Source organism: Macrosteles quadrilineatus, unplaced genomic scaffold, assembly GCF_028750875.1.
Source record: "Macrosteles quadrilineatus isolate MER2022 unplaced genomic scaffold, UCM_ALF_1.0 Scaffold_1__1_contigs__length_201487025, whole genome shotgun sequence".
NCBI classification, from domain to species: domain Eukaryota; kingdom Metazoa; phylum Arthropoda; class Insecta; order Hemiptera; family Cicadellidae; genus Macrosteles; species Macrosteles quadrilineatus.
Window position 1 is genome coordinate 148,907,524 of NW_026542594.1, and position 20,016 is coordinate 148,927,539.

Genomic DNA, 20,016 nt, shown 5'->3' on the forward strand with positions numbered 1-20,016 from the left:
TACTCTTTGTCATTCAAACTTTTCAATTTTCTTAAATCTATAACCTTGCAAAGAAACTTTTAGAACTTTTAAAAGTTCTTAATTCATTATTTTATCCATATTCAGTATGATTTTTTTATATTTAGGTTGGGTTCTTAACAGTTTAAATTAGAAGTTTCAAATTGTTCGCCTCTTCCAGCTTGAATAATTCTAGCTGGAAGCTAGGTGTAGAATTAATAATATAATTATTAGGAGTAAAATTATGATTTAGTAATTATTACGAAAAAAATAGTTATATCCACAGTATTTTATGTTAAAATACCTCTCGTAAATCGTCTCTGCCTAGTAACGTTTGTATATTTAGGAGTCTTTGAAATGAAATACGGTTTCTACGCCACAAATTATTTGATGACCTACTTTTATGGTAAAGAAATTAGTGGATAATAACTTGAAACTATTGTGTGACACATAATTTGGCGACAACACTCGATTCCATCATTCAAGTCCGGCAGCTGATATAGATTGTGAATCTAGCCATTACTTCCAGTTTTCTAAATTACTTATTCATTCCATGAGCTCCATCAACCACTGACATTAACACTGAGGATTTTTTTGCTTAACGTGATGGGTGATCCTTAACTCAGTATCGATGACTTAGATCCCCTTACTCTTACTAGTTATTACCATCGTTAATGTATGACCTATGTATATCTAAGATGCTTTCTTCAATTATCATAAGTAATACTAAGCCACGACAACGCAATAAACACACATGAAGTAACAATACGGAAAGATAATTGAGATAAGAACATTTTTTTCATAATAAAAACAACACTGTGATTATTAGACAACACGTTTATATTTTAAATTTGTATTTTTTCAGAAATATTTCGCCATCCGTACAGTAATGCAGTCTGAAACAGGCCACTTCAAGTTTTATTTATGGAGATAGGTACCTAAGACTGTAAATTTAATAACATGACGTTTAAACTCTTCTTTTCATGTTTCTGTTAAAATGATTGTGTTACATTTATATACAAATACAAAATAAATTATTTTTGAATACGATGAAATCAGTTATTTGTAAAGATTTTGTAGTAATAACTTAATTCTACAAAGAGTAAAGATATAAAAATAAATATTCTAATGAGTATTTATTTTAAGGTCGTAATCTCTCCCTGGTTAAAGAAACTCGTACAAAAGGTGTATAGTGTTTACCTAAATGGGTGTTGTTTATTTTTATTTAACACAATATCTTTATTATTTTAGTCTTTTAACCGACATTTGAAAGTATTAGGAAATTTATAATTGTCAATCCAGTATGATGCAGAGATGTGTGTGTATATTTCAGGAAGATATCCATATAGCACCAACCAATTCAATTCAAACAACCATCGTGCACAGTTCTAGAAAGCTCCCTTAAAGGCTATGCATGTAGTAATTTCAATTATTCAATTACTTAAGAAACGTGTATAACAGTTCATATCACTACGTTCAACAAGTTACACGTTATGTATCTGCAGAGGAGGAGTATGACCAGATCAGCTGTTGCAGACGCAGCGCTCTGATTGGTCAGTGGAGACGCCAGTGTGTGTATATAAGGCTCAGCTGACTGTCACTGTATCAGATATTTCCTTCAACGAAACATCAGACTACTATTATCATGGGCAAGGAGAGGACCAACGTCAACATGGCCGTCGTCGGCTACTACTAGACTCTCTCATCAGGTAAATTATATCCAATCGATTAACTAATGAAACTAATAAGCATAGTCTAACAACTAATGACTAGGCCTACCTGGTCTCCATGGATTTTTTTAAGTAATGGTGGTAGTAATAGTTATTAGTATGTTTTTAAACCTAAGCCTTTTAATATAATAATGTTATTGAACTTAACTACAAGAGCAATTGATTTTAAAATAGTCAATAATGTACAATAATCCACCAACATAGCTGCTACTATCTTTAGTGAAGCAGTAGTTAAAATTTCCTGAGGCCACATTACCCGTGAGTTTTATAAATAGCTTGCAATGCATTCTTTGTTTAAAACTAAGGCTTTGCCTTTACCAGAGTAAGAATTGTTTCTCAAGAAACAATAGGTTTTTTAGCTTTCATTTTTAAGTGTGAAGATTAGGTGTACAACTTTCATATTTTTTAACAAAGAAGAAAAGACCATAATCTATAAGTCATCAACAACTGTAGGATATGGCTTATTTCAATGTGGTATATCTAATATAATTTGAAATGTAATATGTAAAAATATAAAATTTATATGTTTTACTTATTTTATGAATCTTTGTATGAATTTGTATTGTATTAGGCACGTGAATCAATGGTACAGTTATTGATAATAACCAAATTTAATTTAGCCTAATTTCCGGCTAACTTGTAACCGTTGTAAGCTTGGTTTTCCTATTGGCTCAAACGACATATCTTGTGACAAAAAATAAATAACATTGTTAAACCTTTGCTGAGAGCTTACAATACATGTATCTACAATTCATTCAATAAGTTACTAATGTTTGGGATATTTTTACATAATGTGCTGAATTTAAGCATAAAGGACATTTAAACGCTGTGAATTGTAATCCCTCACTAATTATTCAATCTCAATAAAATATTTTGTAATATTTGAATTTATTAATTTTGAAGCAAGATATTTGATTATAAACTAATGTTTTATGGTTTTTATTCCAGATGATGGAGGGCTAGTACAACACGGACACGTCTCGGCTTCTGTACACGGACACGACTTGGACACGGACAACACGATGCTACGAGAATAACCCCCGGACTACCCTACAACGGATTGGCTTTTTGATAACATATTTAATAAATTCCAAATTTTACAGTATGGATTGCTTTTAATATCATCCTCCCTGAAACATAACTTATTGCATATATATTTAAATTGCTTTTGCTGTTTTTACTACGTTAGACATCATGCAAAATGATATCAATCTTAAATTCAGAAACCACCTGAGTGATGAATCAAACTTAGTAATAAACTAAATTGTACAGTTATTTACACTTTATTTACGCTGCGTATCTATTTAACTACAGTAATTTATTGAAACACAGAACCTAATTTATGTGGGTAAAATCACAATGCTTAATTTATTTAAATATATTATTAAAATATCTAAGGATAACAGACAAAGAGCATTGGATTTTATATGTTTGTGATTTTAATGATATTTATTCAACGAAAGTGAATAATTTTTTAACCAGTCATTTTAAGTTCTTATAACACAATTTGGAGGATCTAATACTGGATCCTAATTAGTTATTCCAAAACCATCAAATTATGAATTCTATAAAAGATTAGTTGGAGACTTTGGTTGAATTACACAATTTACTTAGAATGTTACATAGTGATGGTAAATAGTACAAACTGTTTTATGACCTATCCATGTGATTAATACTTTATTGACAGGGGAAATCTTACCGTTCCTCCATTCTTTAAAAATTATTCAAATACTGATTGTGAATAAACCAATAACACCACACATAGTTAAGTATTAGTTAAATATAATAATGAGGAAAAACATTGTAACATAACATACACTACTTTAGAGCATATAATTAAATAAAGTAAGTACTGTAAGTATTATTATGAGTAAATCTTTATCCATAACCTACTTGACATCGCTTTTTTACAAAATTACTTATTTTTTAACCCTTATATAATAACATTTATTACGTGGCTAATCTATTACGTGACGGGAAATTATTTTACCCAGTCGTAAATGATTGTGTAGGTGGTAACTGTCGAAACACAAAAGAATAATTGAATAATGAGTAATAATTATTATTATAACTCATTATCTTTTAATTGAAATTAGCAAAATTAGTTTTGCACATCAAGCTATTGCCATACAAACTTATTTGTATGAAAAAAAAGTTGTTAATAACAAGACTAATAATAAATACCCCCGTAACAGCAAACCTGCAGACTAAGCGTATTTCCATTTACCAGTATTGGATTTTCATTTAAATCTATTCTAATAACATCAGGTTTAACAAGTACCTAGGTTTGCTGCTACAGGAAGGTTAATAAAGTGTGTGTGTTTTTTTTTTTATATGAATAGCTTAGTATTAAATACATATTTTTACCAAGTTTGATCAAGATATAATCATAAACAAGCAACCTACAACAATTTAGCTATTCCCCGTAAGGATAACATGAGAATTTTAAATTTACAATTTATTAAATTTTATCCGTAACTAATAACCACACACAAACACTCCAATATACTGTACTAAATTATTTATTTTTAAGTTCTTTGAAATGGTGTAAAGAGAAATTGGGAAATTTTATGTTTTGAGGGTCAAAAATGAGAAACCCCTTTTTTAGCGAATTTCCCATATTAATAAGCTATTACCGTAGTACTCATGGTAAGACCTGGACCCGAGACCGATCTAATTTTTCATTTTGAGGTCCCTAGAGGCCAAAACACCATCCGTTCAAATTCATATATATATATATATATATATATTTATTTATATATATATATATATGTCCGTTAGCGCGATAACTCGAGCAAAAATGATCCGATTTTGATGAAATTTGGTACAAACGTGTAAACCTACGTTTATTCGAACGAGTTCGCGATCCAGCATAATCGGACCATGGGAACGGGGGATTATGGGGGGTTTTATGGGGTAAAAATGGGTTTTTCCCATTTTTGAACCTAAAAACAAAAAATTTTGTGATTTCTTTCTATAACGTTTTGTAGAGCTTAAAAAATAAATAATTTAGTATATTGAAGCGCTGTTGTATGCCTAACGGTCACGGAGAAAATTCAAAAATAGTGTAATTAAAAATTCCCATGTTATTCTTATGGAGAAAATGAAAATTGTTGTAGTTTACTTGTTTATGGGTATATATTGATACAATTTGGCAAATTTATTTATTTCATCCTATACTATTGATGTATGGTCAAAAAACACTTTTTACCTTCCCCGTAGCAGCAAACCTAAGCACTTGTTAAATCTAATGTTATTTAAATAGGGAATACTATGTCTTATTTATGGAAATATTTTAGTATAAATGTAATCAGACAAGTTGAAATTCGCTTAGTCTGCAGGTTTGCTGCGGTGGGGGTATTTATCCCATAAAACCAATTATGCTGGTTTGCGAACTCATTCAAGTTCACGCAATTAATATATATGAATTTGAATGGATGGTGTTTTTCGCCTCTAGGGACATCAAAATGAAAAAAGTATATCGGTCCCGGGCCTAGGTCTTACCGTGCCACCTACGGTTATAGCTACCTCCGTATAGGGAAATTAGCTAAAACTAGGCTTTGCTCAAGAATTTTGTAACCCATAGTTTACAAAAACCTTATAATATCCTTATATTACCTCTCTTATATCCCAAAACATTTTTTAGGCTCTAGCTTTAAATCGCTTTCAATTCAAATTACTTCAGGATAGACCAAGAGGGGATCACCGAGAGCAGCATTATGTAAGTTGGTTCTGAATTGTCCTCTGTTCTGTAAACACCGGGTTTCTGTTTGTTGAGATTATAATGAATCCAAGCTAGTACTTAAGACACAATTTTGTATTTGTAGTCATTCGCTTTTTTAAACGTTTTAAAGCATAAAGTAATGGGATGGATAGCTTAGGATAAAATGAATTAATCCACCTTCTGGAAGAAAATACAGAAAAAACTGTTAGTATGTACTCCTTTTGTTAAGGGTCAACAAAATGAGTGTAAGGTTAAGGCATCCCATTGACCAAACTTAACCCTAGATTTTTTTCTGATCAACATAAAAAACTACAAATAGTATAATTTTATGTTTTCTATCAAAATAGGCGTAATCATCGACTGATTCCTAACTCTTTTGCGACTGGTTAGGGTTCAATTGCCCAGTTATTGAAACCAATGACGAAATTACTTTTCATCAACATTGAAATGCAAACCAATTGAATTTTTTGTTTGTTTAGGAAAAATAGACACGGAAACTACCTCTAGGTTTTACTGTTGCATGTGGATGCTCCCTTAATTATTATATACTACCATGAATTCTGGGCTATATTATTTTAACCTTTTTTGCTTAGAGCAACAGACAGTACCTGTTAAAAAAAACTCCAAACAATATTGTTTTTTACTCATTGGAGTTGTCATAGTACTTACCTGATTTCCTGTACGAACCTATCCCATCTTTATTCACAGGTTATTTTCTAAGAGTAGACATTGAGGTTTTTCCACTTCATACAAAATGTTGTTTAAATACTACAAATAAATCTCAAATTTAAAATGTTAGTAAATTTACAAATTAAGTGTAGAATAAATCTTGAACATTATGTTTTGCACTAAGACAAAGCAGAAGATTTCAATTTAATCTTGAATCGTTAATGTTAAACGTTAAAAATACACAAATTTGAAAAGTTTCACAGTAAAATAATTTGTTTCGACATTCTTTAACGTAACTAAAAAGTCTTAATTATTAATAGGTAACGCTAACCCTGGTTTTATATAGTATACAGTACATTGCAGAATTGACTGGCAACTCAGCAATCCAAATGTAATATATCTTACTGGCTTAATAATAAATCACTATCAGCTGTATTGAAGTAAACAAAAATCAGCAGTAAATGGCTGCTAATGCTATTCTTATGGAGAACATTTTATGTTATATAATGGTTATATCTATTTTTGTGTAAACATTTGGGGAATTTCACTATTTTTCCCGCCGTCACGCAAGGCCACACTAAAAAAACGGGATCGATGCCTTTAATTTGAGCCCTCTCCTGTCGTTCTACGACTTCCCAGTCGCCCACAATTTTGACACAATTATAGGCTATAGATAGATAGATAGTTCACCCACAAAAATATGTTATCTTTAGGCCAGCCAACTCTTCTAACTTTAGTAGGACGTTGCAAACCTTGCTTTGGGAAACAATCTAAGGCTAAATAAAACTGATACTTCAAGGACATTTATTATGTGTTTCCATAAAGGTCAAGCTGGTTTAAAAGAATAAGACGACCCTCAAGAAAACTTTTATTAAACTTCATTAAAGGAGTCAATTATTCACAGTTCAGGGAAACAAAAACCACTTAAGCGACACCAGGTGCTCCAACTCGACGTTTTATCAGGTAAATATATTTTATTACAGAACCAACCAAATGATTGTGGATTGAAGCAGGAAATTGGGTAGTACTTCAGTAATATGAACAATTTTAATAACTAAACATTGTTAACATACTGGCGAGAAAGATGTTGCCATATTGAATAAATTATAGATGACGAAGATACATATGAACAACTTTATGCCACTATGGGCATGTCGGGAAATATTTGTGAAAAAAACTAATAGAACAAGGTAAGCTTCTTAAAAACGAATTATTCAATATAATCTTGGTTAGCCTACATCGAACGTTTTATGAACAAGGTGATTATTTCCATTGCTCATGAGTTATAAACTCAGTGAAAATTATGACTGTTAGTAGTTTTGAAATAACTCCTGTAATACTTGACAATTGCTCGATTTTAAGGAACAGGTGCACTAGTTTATTCAAATAGAAGTGTCTAAAAATATTCAGTTTGTATTCATGTATGTATAAGGTAGACAATATAATTTCATTACTTTACCAAAAACCAAGTTAAAGATTGTGTGAATTAGTTCTAAAGGAATGTCTGTTTCAGGGGGTTGGTGGAATTAAAAGCAAGCCATACTGTACAATTTTGAATTTATTAAATACGTATTTCAAAATCCAATCAGTTGTAGGGTATCCCTGGGGTTATTCTCGTAGCATCTTGTTGTCCGTGTCCAAGTCGTGTCCGTGTACAGAAGCCGAGACGTGTCCGTGTTGTACTAGCCCTCCATCATCTGGAACAAGCAATTCCCAGAATAAAATAAAGTATTTTAAATCAATGAAAATCATTTAGATTTACAAAATTGAGGTTATAAGTTATAAACTACAGTTGTTTAGTTACTTTTTAACGTTCGTGCTTTAAAAAAGTAAGACATTAGTCCAACATACATTTAGTCCAGAGAAATGGCAATTATTATCGCCCCAAAATATTAAATATTGAATTTTATGTTTTTACAAGTTAAGACATACAGTAACTGTGGTTTATTTAGAATTAAGTATTCAACATGATTCACGTATTCATGTTTGTTTCTTACATATAATAATTTGTTCTATCAGTGTTAAATACGTAAAAAAATATTTTTTTTATAACTACTGACAATTTTTATATTGTAAATTAAAATATTGTATGTTACTCATAAACAGATCAAAATAGCTCACCTTGCCCAAAGCCTATTTGTGGATGAGTCAATTTGTCTAATCATAATTGAGGTTAATGCGCAGTGTAATGGTTTTTTTTTCTAAGGCCAGATTGTTTAAAACATATAATACTTAATGTATCACAATTTGGTTAATTTTGTATCATAAATGTTTACACAAAACATCTTATTTAACAATACTTAATTACCTTGTGTCTTTGACAGGTTCGTTAAAATATTACATGATTTAATTTTTAACGAGCCGGTGGCCCGTCCTATGTATGGGAATTGAGTAAACAACTAAAACTGAAGTTATGTCAATATTTCCATTTCTAATCCAAGCAAAGTTTAAACGGTTAAACATGTATTGTAAACAAAAAGCTGTCAAGATGCATTAAAATATGTAAACATTGTTATTTTCCTGTTCTGTCCATAAAAAGTCGAACAGAAAAATAATTTGCATAACCTTTCCTTTGAAGACTCGGGGGCAGAGCCTCAATTTGTATATATGATTGGTTATAGAATCTCACTTATTTTCTATAATCAATGGCAAAATAACAGAATAATAAACTAACCTGATAGTTCTGTAGGATATTTTTATATTCAACAAGCTGAATTATATTGCACTAAAACAAACTTAAAAATTTAAAGACTGCTATAAAAAATAAATAAGAACATCTAACATTTTACCACGTATATTTACATATACAGACAGATGCTATCTGTCATCCTCTTACCGAACAAATGAACGTAACAATGAGTATAGCATTACACATAGTATAAATAAGTCAACCCTATGCATGTCATTATTATCCAAATGCTGAATTTCTGTCACCTACGCTGAATGTTTACAGCGGTTACGTTAAGCAAATGATATCATACCAAAAGCTAGTGTAGAATGTTAGCGTCGGCTGCTAGACTTTTTAAAATTATAGACTTATTTTCTAAAAAACTGAAACCCTAAACTAAAATTATGGCTTCGACATTCCCTAGTTCTCAAAATTATCTTTATTTCAACACAAAACTCATGAAAATCCGTCAAGTGGTTGATTCAGAATCGTGAAATAAAAAATCCCTGTCACGATTTAATATATTTGATGATGCCGGAATTGAATTTATCTTTGATTGTTTGGAGGCTAATGCTTGTCCGAAAACAACCGTAGGTGTTCAAATCAGTGAATAACTTTGGTAGTTTTGGTATTTTTGCTGGGCTTCTTACCTGACGTGAGAGTCTAGTAGTAGCCGACGACGGCCATGTTGACGTTGTTCCTCTCCTTGCCCATGATAATAGTAGTCTGATGTTTCGTTGAAGGAAATATCTGATACAGTGACAGTCAGCTGAGCCTTATATACCCACACTGAGGTCATAACATTCTTATCAATGCGAAACTTGACCCTTGTCGTACGATCAAACGGAATAGGTCATCTTCAGTCTGTTCAAATAATACAACGTTATTAATATACATTTTTGAACATTATGATTTTAGTCCCAAAATTCAATTTTACGGCTAAGTTGTTTTACGTCTATGTTAGGAAAATGGTGGAAACTTATTCGCCAACTTAGTACGAAATAGCTAATAGACGTTTGAATAAACTTTGACGTCACGACTAAAAGACGTGATTTACCATCTAAAATAATAGACTGACTTAAAGTGAATCAATTCGGAAGAATGGCCGATAATTGAAGTAATTCGGTAAGGAATTATCTTACAATAGGCTACAGAAAAATAACACAAAACCTTCACTACCTTACACTAATAAAACATATTGTTAACCAATTCATCAATGTAAATCAAACATCAACCAACATCATAATATTTGTTATGGAACATGTGAGGTTTACACTGCACTTTTCACTTTTGACTTTTTGATGCTGAAGTAGATACCCTATCCAAATGGACCATAGTGGGTTTATTTACTAATTTAGTTATGTTTTAAGTACTTTGTCACCTGAGGGCAGGATCTTATTTTAGATCCTGTAACGTCATAAAAATTGGGTTTTACAAATGGTGATCAAAAATGTCCGCAATAATCTCTCTAACACCATGGCCCAGCATCTTGAAAAATGTACTGCAAAGAATATATATGGACCAGCTATACCATATTTTGTATTTAAAAAGATGAGCATACAAGCCACTCACAGATTGTCTATATTATATTTCCTCAATTAGTTTTTTTTTGTTACAATAATTCGTTCTTATCAATTTAGTTTGGTTAAAAGGTAGGCATATTGGTTAGGGAATTTATTTTATTTTTATTCTTTTATACGTTCTTATAAAACAATGTTGCGAAGTCAACTATGTCTAGAAGACTTAGTTAGGTAAATAACCATGACGTCACTACTGGGGCTTAACGATGGAATCGTCAGTCTACGTAATGCAACAGGTTAGTAAAGCCGCAGCTTTTCCTTGTATGTTTCTGATCTACTATAATGGCGACGAGGCCAATTTAACCGAACATGAGTTGATTCTATCTGAAGTGCGCGTACATTTAAAAGTTTCTTTAATTTATTGGTGAGGAGTTACCGGTAAGAAGTTTCTTTTCGTTTTCAGAGTATAGATATTTTATTTTCCGTGTTCACTGGAGAATATTGCACAATTTTGGTTGAACTTAAGAGAGGACTGGATATACTAGAATATGATTATGGAAGATGTTGTGGAAACATTTGTGATATAAATATTTGTAAAATATTGAAGATGTACCTACATTGGCAGATTAGGTACATTGTCATCCTAGGCCTATGCTGGCCTACCGTGGGCGTCTACTAGATTTAGAAACCGTAAGTTGTATATGGTGAGTAGTATATATGGAGAGTATGGTAAGTTTTAGAAGTTCTTATTGAGTGGCTTACTGTCAACGATGGCTGCATGATATCACAGATTACCCCCAAAATTTAACCAAACCCGAAAGAATAAAATTTATTTCCTGGGTGACTCACTGAGTAATAATAAACCTAACTGAGATGTTTCATTATCCCACAGTTTAACCATTCTAAGCCACTATCGTTTGTCTCTATCGGTATTTTTTTAAGTCGTTGAAAGGATTACTCCTCTCCTTGCTTGAAACCTAACTTCATTTTATGTACAGTTCTTCTGTCAATGGTAGGATGTCCGTTCATATATTACGCTATTTTATGTTTATGAGTAAGAACTTTTTGACATGACAAAAAATACAAAAAAAATATTTGACTTACTACATTGCATGGATATTGGATCATATAGGTTACTTAAATGCCACTATAGGAAACCAATGCTTGGACAATGTTATACATTTTGTTTGTTTAAGATTGACATCGTAAAATAGTGAATCCAGCCTTGACTTTTTGAAATTTCAAAATTTTGAAATATCCAAGATGATCGATCCCAGTGGATAGCGACGCAGGAATTTCGGTTTTCTGGCTGATGTGAATGAACATTTCAATGTTGATTCAGCATTTGGCACATACACACTTCTTCCTTGTCTTGTAGCAGCATCTAGGGTTTCCTTATTATAAAAAAATTTTGTTATTGTATTATAGTATGTAACATGGCTTTTTGTATAGCTTATATTCATTGATTAGAATTTGATTTTTTAATTGAATCTGGTTGTGGAATGTTAAGAAATAAAAGTTGTTTCTAGCCGTGTATATATTTTCCAGAGTTCAGGCCAAATCTTTTGAATCGACTTGGCTGAAATTATACACTAAGAAGGATCATGAAGCCGGCTAAGAAATTTGTGTTGCCATGGTCCTAAACTCCTCTTGGGTCTAGTTCTGTGAATTTTTAAAAAAACCGTCTAGACCTACATGCTTAATTTTAGACGAACAAATATTCAATTGGTTAGTGCATTTAGATAGTTAATTTTAACATCATTCATCCAACATACAAAAGAAGACGACAGAAAGAAGAGAAAAACAAAAAAGGCTGATCATTTTCGTTCCTAATGTTTAATTTGAATATTATTTTGAAAGTGAATAAAAATGTTCGATATAAATATAGTTTGATATTATTTTTATTTTATTTACGTTCATTGATTGCATATTCTTCGTTACGAGTATGGTAGTTTCATTGTTTAAATAAAATAATCGCCCGTAATTAACTCAGCCTGTAAACTCATGAATGGAAGGGATAAATCGCTTAGTGATGCAACAAGCTGGTAAGCTTTTAATGTCAAAGTATTACTTTTATTCCACAAAAACAAAATAAATTAATATAAGCAAAACAGTGTGTGTTTGACTTATCCATGCTTATATTTAACTGTATCTATCGTATAGTATATGTAGTACGTATTGCGCCTAATTATTAGGCCCAACATGGTCTAATTAATATAAAACAGCTAGCCACTTAAGTTAAAATCGGTGTCGGTTTTAAGATATGAAAAGATTTCAACATAAAATAAAAGCAACATAGTTATAAATAGAATTAGTTATTACTCAAAAATTGCTAAAATCTTACATGGGCAATTAAATTAAATGCAACTAGAACGTTTCATAAAATCTGATATTACATTAAATGTGAGTGTAGTTTGAATATCAAAAAAAATGATTTTTGAAGTACATAGATAATATTTTTGTAGTTGTAGATAATATTGTTTTAAACTAGACTAGCATAAACCCTTTTAATAAATACGAGTATTATAAACAAACAAATAAATAACCATCTAAATGTGATTCAAATTAACAACTCGATGTGATAGCGTTTGACCTCTAACTTTGAAACATCTCCTGACTATATAATCTTTCCGTAACGTTTTGCAAAACGATAAAACAATAATGCATTATATAATCTAGATATCTAATATGCCTGTGTGATTACTCTTTCAGAGTTACTTTTTTGTTAACTATCCTAAATTTTGTAACGTTTCTGATTTGCAGAATTTTACAAACTCCCAAAATTGGCCGGATTGGATTTTTACTGAAATGTATTCTTAAACATGAGAGATTTATATAGAATCTCCAATTAAATCAAATTATGTTTAACGAGTACTTAGGTTTGCCACTACATAAAAAGAAAAGCTGCAAAAATGCTGCTACGTGACGGATTTAATTCAAATTGCAGATGCCTACGTTTTAAGGGTAACAAATTTAAAAGTGAAATTTTTACAAATGTCAAAACCCCATAACACCCAGGTCTTCATGACCCCATTCTGAACTCATTCAATTTGATGCCAACTTTACGTGTATGCCAAATTTCATCATAATCGAACCAACCCGAATCGTCAAGTTGACGGACATGAAAAGACTGGGCCCAATCTGCCTTCTTTTCTGTATGCATTGGGGATGAGAGTCGCCCTATCTATATATAAACATACCCAAGGTTGACCTCTTAAGTTGTCCCTATTGGTTAAAAAAAAGTTGGTCCTACAATGATGAAATTAAACAATTTCTTAATCAACTCTAATAAATAACGTAAATCTATTTTAACTATTTTTTATGTGAAAAATATTTTACTATTTGTAATAGCCTGTATTTTTTTAAACACAGATATCTGAGTTCCGATTTTAATTTCACATTCCCTGTGAGATAAGATTTATTCAAAACATAAACAAATAAAAAAACATATATGCGTATACATGCGATTGCTCATTATGGAAGTTTACAACCGATTTACAACAGACGACTTTTACTCCCTAGGGACTAAAAAGGCTCTTAACTAGTTCAGTATTAAAATATCTACTTTAGACCCATAACGCATGTTTAATAAAGATTTTTGATGCAGTATAACGGAAAATAATGTTTAAATTATTGAAAATAATAATCAACACATATTATTTATGCTTATTAACGCCGTAACCGTTTCCTGCCTACATTTTTTATTAAAACCCTTACATCACTATCAACTTTGACTAATATCCCAATAACAAATGAAAAGTGGGTATCAAAATCTCTTTTCGGGATCTGACGTTAACTCAGATTTGATGGCGAACCAATTTTTAATGGAATGTGCTGCAGTGATGATTTCTTCATGGATGGTTCAAAATTAGAAGATTAACTGTAATACATTTATTTGACAAAAGCTTAGGCCAAATAAAAACAGCTAAAATAGTTTTGTTTGTTCGACCTTTTAGTTGCAATATTTAATAAATGATTGTTTGAAATACCAAACATTATTATCTACATTATTTCACTAACAATGATATGATAGTGGTCATTAATTTTACACGTTTTTTACAAATTAATTAGTTTTTACAACTTTTTAAATTAATCACTTAAGCATTATTAGAGCTATTTTCGGTATGGTTTATTAAAATGTTGTATATGTAATGTTTATATTTAGCCACAATACAGTTACAAATTTACAATAATAGATTCATAAGATTTGTTGTTTGTCCTTTGGACAATTTCTTAACACATTTTTTTCTTTGGCAGTCATATGGTGCTGTATAATCAAACCTTATTATTCTCGAAACTGTCTAAGTAGCCCCAACAACACTCCTAAATTATGGGATTTGGCCAACATTAAAAAGCTGGTTGATGTATAGGTTGATAATTCAAGTTACAGAGATCACAATAAACTTCGTAATATTACAAGGCCATTGGTTCAACTAATATTATAACTAGAATTTATCTTTTCCATTTTTGAATTTTAACATCACTAAGTAATAGTATATTTTACTACTACATGCAATTTTGTATACAATCGAAATTTACCACTGAGTTGACAACAGCTAATTTTTACTCCATAAGGGTCTTTTACTCTCTAGAGAGTAAAAATTCTACTTTAGACCTGCAACGGCTGTTTTTTGCTGCAGTATGACGATTAGTCGTGTAAACGGCTAGAAACATTATGATGTTTCTAGCCGATGATTATACTAATTCATACCTTGGGTCGAAAATGAGGTTTTGCTGTCTCGAGATAGTTTTTAAGTTCCAGACGAAGTCAAGAACTTAAAACGATCGAGAACTGCAAAACAATTTTGGCCCGTGGTACAAACGCTATTTTTCACCACACTATGTCCTATTACCACACTAACAGTCAACACAACACAACTTTAAGGTTATGTGGAGAAATCATTTGAGGAATGAGCAAAAACAATAATAAATAGCTCCTAGGCAGCGGTGACAGTAAAACAAGTCTATTGCAATGCTATGGAGTCTGATCGTGTATTTAATTAACAGAGTACCCTTCCTTCGTACGGGGTTGGCGTATAAGTATAAAATTCTTATTGCTGTTTATACTCGTGCTTTGCGTTTGCCATGGGAGAGGACACGGTTTAAGAAAATAAGGTTTTTTTTAATTTACGGTTGTAGTAAAAAATAAGGTTTTTTACTCAATAAGGTTTTAAATCACAACTGTCACAGCTATTATTTTCTACCACTGCACCTAATCAATAGAAAAAGTAAATTTCTCTTTGTGTATCACAGCTTTTTGTTGCTGCTTGGTTCAAATTAGCTGTTGTCATAAATGCTAAAAAAATAATAGTGCTGCACCCTGTTGGTAATCCTTATAACTTTTTAATGCTATTAGATATCTTAGAACCAACTTGTTTAGTTAAACCAGCTGAAAAAATACTTTAATTTCTTTTAAATATACTCATCAGGTTAACATGGAAAACTCCAGGGCCTCTGGGATGGAGCCCTAAAGTATTTAGAGATAAGAAATAAGTCTATATGTTAATCGGGAATGTAAGCTAACATCATACCAAATTTCAACCCAATCCGACCAGTAGTGAGTGATTGAACTTTAAACAAAGAAACACACACACACACACACACACACACACACACACACACACAAACCTTCACGTTAAGAAAGTAAGTGAACAGCTGATATTCGACCATAGGGATGTAAAAACCTGCTCGGTCCCCAAATGTCGATGACAGCTACCATAGACAGCAATACAATGACAGTACGTAGCATTCGGCCTCTAAAAAACGTTTGTAAAACGGCTAAAAACATCGTATTGTGGTGAAAACATTATTTTGGACCTTCCTCGGAATTTATTACCACCATTATTTATTTTACAAGGAATCAAAGTAAATTAAATATATTCCTGAGATATATAAACTAAAAAACTAAATGTGTAGTGGTAATAGACATTGCAAACTGTTCATTGATAAAAAAGTACAGATGTATCTACAGCATTCATGAATGAAGCAAACAATGGAGTAAAGGTTTTACTGAATCAGCCCATATTGACGCAACGCTCTGATTGGTCAGTGGAGACGCCAGTGTGTGTATATAAGGCTCAGCTGACTGTCACTGTATCAGATATTTCCTTCAACGAAACATCAGACTACTATTATCATGGGCAAGGAGAGGACCAACGTCAACATGACCGTCGTCGGCTACTACTAGACTCTCACATCAGGTACCTAAAAATTGAGTTACATACTTTGGTTATCAACATGTTTCATTTTAATTGGTTTCATAATCATGTGTTTTAGCATTACTTATGGTTTTACTATGTTTGAAATAACGGGTACTGTGCAACTTAAATTTTATTGAAGTAATCCAAGTACATTTTTAATGAACTTTCAAAAAATTACCCAATAAAGATTTTTTGTTGTAGTTTTGTCCACTCTACTACCATGTAGTTTTGCAGAATGTACCACTTTTTCATAAATGACTTTATTTCATAAATTAAAATGAGAAACTCACATTGCAGAAGTTATAAAAAAGATAAATAAAGCATAATTCGCAATTCTTATTCCATCCACATTAGTCGATGTTTTCACTTTTATAACGGTACTAAGGATCTGTTTATCCTATTCGTAACTACGAAAGTTTATTTGGAGTAAATCTGTCAAAAGCTATGAAGTATTTAAATTGAAAAACTAATTATTTGGATTATTTATTCCTCCTAATTTAGAGATTCATGTGAAAATATATTAAAAATTAATAACATGCTTACCCTTCTTAGCCTGTGTACTTAAATACAAACATTTTATAATACTTATGAAACAAAATATTTATAAATATTTTTTAGTTCAAACAACATTATGACAAAGTTAGTTGCAAAACTGTCTTAAACCCCAAACAAAAATCGTCTTATTTCATTTTTTTGCCCGACTACACTGTGGTAGTTTTAATGTTTGGCTCATTCTATTGAATCTGCATCTTCTCTCAAATAATTTAAAATAGTAACAATATTTTAGTTTTTTATGAAACAAACTTTGTTAGGCTAATAATATTTCCGCTGATTATTGCACAGTTACTATAAGTAGTTGTGTGTGTTATACTTAGTATTATTTACACTATTTATGTATATTCAGGGAGTACACAATGAATAAAGGATGCTTTGATTTGATTTTTTTTTTTATTTTAAGTGTTCTTATCGAAACAGTTTAGTATTTATTTAAAGTTAGTTCTTTCAGTTAAATCTTATTCACGTGATTGTTTTGCCCGAAATTTTAGGAAAATTGATAAAGAGTTAAATTATAACTTTTTTGGATTTTTTACTGGGATACATATAATGTCAACGTTTTAACTTTTAACCGCATGTTTAATGTCCTGTCAATTTTCATTTTTTAATCACCGGGGTAAAAATATTGCTCAACAACATTATATAATACTGATAAAACCATTACTCTAAACATTTAAGCCATTACTGATTGAACCTCCTTTTTAAAAGAATGAGTGTTGTTACAGAGAACTATTAAAATTTGTGTTTATCTTCAAAAACGTTCTGTCAAAAACAAGATGTTTACTGCATTGATATAATATTAAAACATTATTAAAAATATAAATTATAACATAACTAAATTGAAAAGCCAACCTAACTATTTACATAAAAATATGTAGTGAAAGCCAAACTATACTTTTTGAGTGGGAGGAGGGTACTTCTATGAAATACAGTTTTGTAGTCTTTGATACCTGTAATCTCTGATTGGCCTAAAGCTTAAGGTTGGCTCCAATTCACGGGGCTACGACATTAGTATGTATCAAATAACCTTGTTGAATGGTAGAATTCGAACTCGGAGATGTGCTACGATCTAATTACTTGACTACTGTAATTAGGTTGTCATTCCACAGTTTAGATGAGATCAACCAATTGACCCTTACAAGCTGTCAGTAATAAGTCTAGGTAGGTAACAATACACAGCAAAATGTGTCCTCTTCAACTAACTTTTAAACGTGTTCCAGATGATGGAGGGCTAGTACAACACGGATACGTCTCGGCTTTTGTACACGGACACGACTTGGACACGGACAACACGATGCTACGAGAATAACCCCTGGACTACCCTACAACAGATTGGCTTTTTTATTACATATTTAATAAATTCAAAATTTTAAAGTATGGATTGCTTTTAATATCATAAATCCACACCTTCCTCCTTGAAACCTATATTAATGCATATATTATATTTAAATTACTTTTGCTGTTTTTACTATGTTAGACACCATGTAAAATATCAATCTCAAATTCAGCAACCTCTGAATGATGAATACATGAATAGTTAGCACTCGCCTAGTTATTATGGTTGGAAAGTGTATTTTACATCCATTCGTGCAATATCGATTTATGTGTACTATAAGTTTGGATTAACAATAGGATGCATTTTTTATCTTGAGCATCACACAGTATGTTTATATACAAAGGCATACTAATTTTAAAACTCAACACCAAATAAAGTCCGAATGTTTCCTTTTTCATGTTTATAAATTTGAAGAACAATAGTAAGCCTACTCTTATTTAAAATTTCGTTTTGTGACTATCATCATTTAAGGCACTTGTAAAATAAAATAATAAGACCCTGCTCTATTAACTATTTTAAATTATAATTACTAAAAACATTTAATTACTAACATTTCAAGCAAAAGCTCAATGATATCAGTAATACATGGATCCAAATACTAGGATTCATGATAAGGCATTTGTATCTTAACAGACAAGGTGATACTGGCATATTTAAGTGTAACGTAAAATGATTCAATCTACTAAGTAGAACAAGCACGTATCCACACGTATTATCAATACTGACTCAAATGAAGAAAGGTAAGTCTTAACCGTGTTTTTCAAAGGGAGCCAAGTACGTCAATAATTTAAAATAAACGGTATCAGCATTCTGACACATACTTTCTCCCATTAGCTTGTCAACAACCTTTATGATGAGTAAGCGATGTCAGTAACTAACTATGATATTTAACACGTAAAATCACAAAAGTTGCATTAACTTTTGAACCTTAATTTGTTACAGAGTTGCACTATTTTGTTTAGAATTGTCAGGACAATAACAGAACATTTTCAATCAGAGTAGGTTTTTTTTTCAAAAAAAATTTCCGTTTTTTCATGGGTTTTTATGGGAAAATGACATTATTTACAATTACTTTGAACCGTAATTTTTTACAGGAATAATTGGAGTTCTACCATTTTATTCATAATTTAAAGGGCTACAACCGCTACAAACATGCTAAATGTTTATCAAAATCTTTCGGGTCATTTTCGAGAAAATCTGAGTTTTCTGTTATTTTTGGGTTTTTTATAGGAAAATCACCGTTAAAATCAAGCACATACACATAGACATCACTTCGAAAACCACTTTTTTGGAACGGATATATCCACTCAAAACTCAAACTTAAAAATTTTTACGAAAACAATACTTCCTCCATATACAATGTATAGGGGGAGAAAGTAAAAGGTTACTTACAAGAAAGTAAAAAGACAACTTTATCAAACACGGTGCATAACAAACAAGTTAACCTCCACAATGTTTTGGTAAGGTTTTATTGTAGTGATTAACACTTCAAAGCTGTTGTTACGGATTCACTGATTTTAAAATAAAAACTGTTTCGGTTCTTTACTAACAGAATAAAAAATGTTTCACGCCGGAGTTTAGTAGGGTGAACAACATAATCCCAACGACTAACTAATC

At 31.3% G+C, this 20,016-nt stretch overlaps 3 long non-coding RNA genes across 3 annotated transcripts; 2 read left to right on the plus strand and 1 right to left on the minus strand.

Annotated features, from left to right (window-relative positions):
* Positions 1–1,564: 1,564 nt before the first annotated feature.
* LOC128987159 (uncharacterized) lies at positions 1,565–2,768 on the plus strand. Its single transcript, XR_008490197.1, has 2 exons — positions 1,565–1,706; positions 2,676–2,768. It is a non-coding gene; the product is annotated as an uncharacterized LOC128987159 (long non-coding RNA).
* Positions 2,769–7,660: 4,892 nt separating this feature from the next.
* Positions 7,661–9,526, minus strand: LOC128983261 (uncharacterized). Its single transcript, XR_008489826.1, has 2 exons — positions 9,439–9,526; positions 7,661–7,817 (listed from the first exon to the last, which is right to left on the minus strand). It is a non-coding gene; the product is annotated as an uncharacterized LOC128983261 (long non-coding RNA).
* Positions 9,527–16,372: 6,846 nt separating this feature from the next.
* LOC128982986 (uncharacterized) lies at positions 16,373–18,375 on the plus strand. Its single transcript, XR_008489767.1, has 2 exons — positions 16,373–16,508; positions 18,284–18,375. It is a non-coding gene; the product is annotated as an uncharacterized LOC128982986 (long non-coding RNA).
* Positions 18,376–20,016: the final 1,641 nt, after the last annotated feature.